General features: G+C 35.9%; 1 non-coding gene across 1 annotated transcript; it reads left to right on the top strand.

Moving 5' to 3' along the window:
* The first annotated feature begins 367 nt into the window (after positions 1-367).
* LOC122209222 lies at positions 368-515 on the top strand. Its single transcript, XR_006197502.1, has one exon. It is a non-coding gene; the product is annotated as a small nucleolar RNA SNORA57 (small nucleolar RNA).
* The last annotated feature ends 6415 nt before the right edge of the window (positions 516-6930 follow it).

Below are 6930 nucleotides of genomic sequence, written 5' to 3' on the forward strand. Positions count from 1 at the left end.
ACTACTAAACCTGCCTTGCCAGCAATGTTGAGAAAAGTTTTTCGAGCTGAAAAAAGAGGACACTAATTATTAACATGAAAACATATGAAAATATACAATACACTGGGGTAAAAGTAAACATAAAGACAGATTCAAAATACTTTAATACTGTAATATGTGCTAATTAACTCTAGAATAAAGATTTAAAAACAAAGGTATTAAAAATAGTTATAGCTTAAACAATTTAATGAATACACAATAAGCAAAATGTAAATAGTGACATCAGAAATGTAAAAGGGGAGCTTTTGAGGGACAGAGGCAGAGTAGGTGCATATTTAGGTTGTGGAGCTACATGACCTTCCAGGGGTCCTGGGCAGGGCCTGTGCACCCTCCTTTTCTAGTTGGGGGTTGGTATGTAGTCCCAGTCTCCCTAATGTACAGAGGCAGAGGGAAAAGCCTCCAGCCTCCTCGCTGTCGTGTCTTTGTTGCCTGGGGCTTCCAGCCTAAGGGTTATATCTTCAAGTGCAGGAGCACTGCAATAGAAAAAAAACAAAAACAAAAAAAAAAGGGGGGGGGGTGCAAAAGAATAGACTATTTGTATATAACCAAATATTCACAGAAAACAGACTATTAGATCTGTAAGATGTGTTATATAAACTTCATGGTAACCACAAAACAAAAATCTATAAGAGATACACAAACGATAAAGGAAAGGAAATCAAAACATACTATGAAAAACATCAACTTACAAAGGAAGTCACCAAGAAATGAAGAAGAAAATGGAACCACAAAACAGAAAATAAGAAGATGGAATTAGCAAATCCTTAGCTATCAATAAATACTCTAAATGTTGATGGATTGAAAATAAATAAATAAACGTTGATGGATTGATTTCTACAATCAAAAGCCATGGAATGGCTAGATAAATTAAAAAGAAACAAGACCCAACAATATGCTACTTAAAAAGACTCACCTCAACTCTAAGGACATACATAGATTCAAAGTGAAAAGATGGCAAAAGATAGTCCATGCAAGTGAAAACCAAAGGAGAGCAAGGAGATCTATACTAATATCAGATAAAATAAACTTTTGTTTTGACATTTCTTTTCTTAATTTTATTTTTTTAATTTTACATCCAAATTACATATAGTGCAAAAATGATTTCAGAGTAGATCCCTTAATGCCCCTTACCCATTTAGCCCATCCCTTCCCACACCCCCTCCAGTAACCCTCTAGTTGTTCTCCATATTTACGAGTCTCTTATGTTTTTTCTCCCTCCCTGATTTTATATTCTTTTTGTTTACGTTCCCTTATGTTCATCTGTTTTGTCTCTTAAAGTCCTCATATGAGTGAAGTCATATGATGTTTGTCGTTCTCTGACTAATTTCACTTAGCATAATACCCTCCAGTTTCATCCACATAGTTGCAAATGGCAAGATTTCATTGTTTTTGACTCCCGAGTAATATTCAATTGTGTGTATATATATATACCATCTTCTTTATCTGTTCATCCATCAATGGACATTTGGGCTCTTTCCATACTTTGGCTATTGTTGGTAGTGCTGCTACAAACATTGGGGTGCATGTGTCCCTTCGAAACAGCACACTTGTGTCCCTTGGATAAATACCTAGTAGTGCAATTGCTGGGTCGTAGGGTAGTTCTATTTTTAGTTTTTTGAGGAACCTCCATACTGTTATCCAGAGTGGCTGCACCAGCTTGCATTCCCACCAACAATGCAAAAGAGATCCTCTTTCTCCACATCCTCACCAACATCTGTTTTGCCTGAGTTGTTAATGTTAGCCATTCTGACAGGTGTGAGGTGGTATCTCATTGTGGTTTTGGTTTGGATTTCCCTGATGATGAGTGATGTGGAGCATTTTTTCAAGTGTCGGTTGGCCATCTGGATGTCTTCTTTGGAGAAGTGTCTATTCATGTCTCTGGCCCATTTCTTCACTGGATTATTTGTTTTGGGGGTGTTGAGTTTGATAAGTTCTTTATAGATTTTGGATACTAACCCTTTCACTGATATGCCACTTGCAAATGTCTTCTCCTATTCCATCGGTTGCCTTTTAGTTTTGCTGATTGTTTCCTTCGCTGTGCAGAAGATTTTTATTTTGATGAGGTCCCAAAAGTTCATTTTTGCTTTTGTTTCCCTTGCCTCCGGAGACGTGTTGAGTAAGAAGTTGCTGCAGCCAAGATCAAAGAGGTTTCTGCCTGCTTTCTCCTCAAGGATTATGATGGCTTCCTGTCTTCCATTTAGGTCTTTCATGCATTTTGAGTTTATTTTTGTGTATGGTGTAAGAAAGTGGTCCAGGTTCATTCTTCTGCATGTCGCTGTCCAGTTTTCCCAGCACCACTTGCTGAAGAGACTGTTTTTATTCCATTGGATATTCTTTCCTGTTTTGTCAAAGATGATTAATTAGCCATATGTTTGCGGGTCCATTTGTGTGTTCTCTATTCTGTTCCACTGATCTGAGAGTCTGTTCTTGTGCTAGTGCCATACTGTCTTCATGATTACAGCTTTGTAATACACCTTGAAGTCTGGGATTGTGATGCCTCCTGCTTTGGTTTTCCTTTTCAAGATCACTTTGGCTATTTGGGGTCTTTTCTGGTTCCTTACAAATTTTAGGATTATTTGTTCTAGCTCTGTGAAGAATGCTGGTGTTATTTTGTTAGGGATTGCATTGAATATGTAGATTGCTTTGGGTAGTATCAATATTTTAGCAATATTTATTCTTCCTATCCAGGAGTATGGAATCTTTTTCCATTTTTTTGTGTCTTCTTCAATTGCTTTCATAAGCTTCCTATAGTTTTCAGTGCATAGATTTTTCACCTCTTTGGTTAAATTTATTCCTAGGTATTTTTTAAAATGTTTTTATTTATTTTTGAGAGACAGAGACAGAATGCGAGTGGTTTAGGGGCAGAGAGAGAGGGAGACACAGAATTGGAAGCAGGCTCCAGGCTCTGAGCTGTCAGCACAGAGCCCAACGCGGGGCTCAAATTCACGAGCCGTGAGATCATGACCTGAGCAGAAGTTGGACACTCAACCAACTGAGCCACCCAGGCGCCCCTATTCATAGGTATTTTATGGTTTTTTTGGTGCAACTGTAAATGGGATCAATTCTTTGATTTCTCTTTCTGTGGCTTCATTGTTGGTGTATAGGAATGCAACCAATTTCTGTGCATTGATTTTATATCTTGCAACTTTGCTGAATTCATGTATCAGTTCTGTTAGTTTTTTGGTGGAATCTTTAGGGTTTTCTATATAGAGTATCATGTCAGCTGCAAAGACTGAAAGTTTGACCTCCTCCTGGCCTATGTGGATGCCTTTTATTTCTTTGTGTTGTCTGATTGCAGAGGCTAAGACTTCCAATAATATTTTGAATATGGCTAGAGTGGACATCCCTGTCTTGCTCCTGACCATAGAGGGAAAGGTCTCAGTTTTTCCCCATTGAGGATGATATTAGCGTTGGGTCATTCATATATGGCTTTTATGATCTTGAGGTATGATCCTTTTATCCCTACGTTCTTGAGCGTTTTTATCAAGAAAGGATGCTGTATTTTGTCAAATGCTTTCTCTGCATCTATTGAGAGGATCATATGGTTCTTGTCCTTTCTTTTATTGATGTGATGACTCACGTTAATTGTTTTACTGATATTGAACCAGCCCTGCATCCCAGGTATAAATCCCACTTGGTCGTGGTGAATAATTTTTTTAATGTATTGCTGGATCCAGTTGGCTAACATCTTGTTGAGGATTTTTGCATCCATGTTCATCAGGGAAATTGGTGTATAGTTCTTTTTTACTGGGATCTCTGTCTGCTTTGGGGAACAAGGCAATGCTGGCTTCATAAAATGAGTTTGGAAGTTTTCCTTCCATTTCTATTTTTTTGGAACAGCTTCAAGAGAATAGGTGTTAACTCTTCCTTAAGTGTTTGGTAGAATTCCCCTGGAAAGCCATCTGGCCCTGGACTCTTGTTTTTTGGGAGATTTTTGATTACTAATTCGATTTCCTTACTGGTTATGGGTCTGTTCAAATTTTCTATTTCCTCCTATTTCAGTTTTGGTACTTTATATGTTTCTAGGAATTTATCCATTTCTTCCAGATTGCCCAATTTCTTGGCATATAATTGCTCATAATATTCTCTTACTGTTTGTATTTCTGTGGTGTTGGTTGTGATCTCTCCTCTTTCATTCTTGATTTTATTTATTTGGGTCCTTTCCTTTCTCTTTTTGATCAAACTGGCTAGTGGTTTATCAATTTTGTTAATTCTTTCAAAAAACCAGCTTCTGGTTTCATTGATCTGTTCTACTGTTGTTTGGTTGGTTTCGATAGCATTAATTTTTGCTCTAATCTTTATTATTTCCTGTCTTCTGCTGGTTTGGGGTTTTATTTGCTCTTCTTTTTCCAGCTCTTTAAGGCATAAGGTTAGGTTGTGTATCTGAGATCTTTCTTCCTTCTTTAGGAAGGCCTGGATTGCTATATACTTTCTTCTTATGACTGCCTTTGCTGTGTCCCAGAGGTTTGGGCTTGTGGTGTTATCATTTTCATTGGCTTTCATATACTTTTTAATTTCCTCTTTAACTTTTGGTTAGCCCATTCATTCTTTAGTAGGATGTTCTTCAGTCTCCAAGTATTTGTTACCTTTCCAAATTTTTTCTTGTGGTGGATTTCGAGTTTCATAGAATTGTGGTCTGAAAATATGCACGGTATGATCTCGATCTTTTTGTAGTTGTTGAGGGCGGATTTGTGTCCCAGTGTAGTCTATTCTGGAGAATGTTCCATACGCACTGGAGAAAAATGTATATTCTGCTGCTTTAGGAGGAAATGTTCTGAATATATCTGTTAAGTCCATCTGGTCCAGTGTGTCATTCAAAGCCATTGTGTTTCCTTGTTGATTTTTTGATTAGATGATCTGTCCATTGCTGTGAGTGAGGTGTTGAAGTCTCCTACTATCATGGTATTACTATCAATGAATTTATGTTTGTGATTGATTTATAGATTTGGCTGCTCCCACATTTGGTGAATGTTTACAATTGTTAGGTCTTCTTGGTGGTGAATAGACCCCTTAATTATGATATAATGCCCTTCTTCATCTCTTGATACAGTCTTTATTTTAAAGTCTAGATTGTCTGATTTAAGTATGTCTACTCAGGCTTTCTTTTGTTGACCATTAGCATGACAGATGGTTCTCCATCCCCTTACTTTAAATCTGAAGATGTCTTTAGGTCTAAAGTGGGTCTCTTGTAAACAGCATATAGAGGGATCTTGTTTTCTTATCCATTCTGTTACCCTATGTCTATTATTGGAGCATTCAGTCCATTAACGTTTAGAGTGAGTACTGAAAGATATGAATTTATTAAGTTTCTTGTAGAGTTGGAGTTTCTGGTGGTGTTCTCTGGTCCTTTCTAATCTTTGTTGCTTTTGGTATGTATGTATGTATGTATGTATGTATGTATGTATGTATGTATGTATTTACTTATTTATATTTTCATTTTAGCTCCTCTTGGAGAGATAAAATTAAAATTTCTTGCAGGGCTGGTTTAGTGGTCACAAACTCCTTTAATTTTTGTTTGTCTGGGAAACTTTTTATCTCTCCATTTTGAATGACAGCCTTGCTGAATAAAGAATTCTTGGCTGCATATTTTTCTGATGCAGCACATTGAATATATCCTGCCACTCCATTCTGGCCTGCCAAGTTTCTGTGAATAGGTCTGCTGCAAACCCGATCTGTCTTCCCTTGTAGGTTAAGGACTTTTCTTCCCTTGCTGCTTTCATGATTCTCTCCTTGCCTGAGTATTTTGTGAATTTGACTATGATAAGCCTTGTTGATGGTCGGTTTTTGTTGAGTCTAATGGGGGTCCTCTGTGCTTTCTGGATTTTGATGTCTGTGTCTTTCCCCAGGTTAGGAAAGTTATCCGCTATGATTTGCTCACATAACCCTTCTACCCCTATTTCTCTCTCTTCCCTTTCTGGGACCTCTATGATTCTGATGTTGTTCCTTTTTAATGACTCACTGATTTCTCTGATTCTTAAATCGTGCTCTTTTGCCTTAATCTCCCTCTTTTTTTCTGCTTTGTTATTCTCCATAAGTGTGTCCTCTATATCACTGATTCTCTGTTATGCCTCATGCATCCATGAATGAGCATTATTATCAGTGTAATGCTGGAATCCCAAGCTAATAAATTTATATGAAAACTCGTTCTAGAGCTATGAAATCTCTGAAGCCCCCAGTGGGAAAAATAGTGTTTTGGAGAGACATTTCCTCAATCCAGAGTACATGGAACTCCCAATGGGAGAGAACATAATTAAAAATACATTATATATACACATATGTATAAAACTGTATATATTATAAATATAGAAATATATTTATATATAATTTATATATATATAATATATATTACATATATACATATATGTATACATATATATGTAATATATATATTTTATATATATATATATATATATATATATATATATATATATATATATATAACTCATGAAGGGATAATATACCATGAAGAAGTGAGAGCAGCCACAAACAGGACAATTAACCATCTCATGAGTTTGATATAAATAGAATATATGAAGTAGTAAAAAGAATCTTGTAATTATTATATAAAAGAGAAAACATAAAAGAATATAGCCCCAGGGTGTGAAGGGATAAAGTCAATTTAGAGAGAATTGAATAGAATTTCTAGAAGTAAAAAAATACATAGCTAGTTAAGTGAACATTTTAAGGGATAAATTAAACAGTAGATAAAATAATCAGAAGTGAGAATTACTGAATTAGAATATAGACTGGATAAACCATAAAGAATATGACACATAGATGAAGATACAGAAATTATTTTTAATTTTATTTTTTATTTTTTAAATTTACATCCAAATTAGTTAGTATATAGTGCAACAACGATTTCAGGAATAGATTCCTTAGTGCTCGTTA

This window comes from Panthera leo, chromosome E2, assembly GCF_018350215.1.
Source record: "Panthera leo isolate Ple1 chromosome E2, P.leo_Ple1_pat1.1, whole genome shotgun sequence".
Lineage (NCBI taxonomy): Eukaryota > Metazoa > Chordata > Mammalia > Carnivora > Felidae > Panthera > Panthera leo.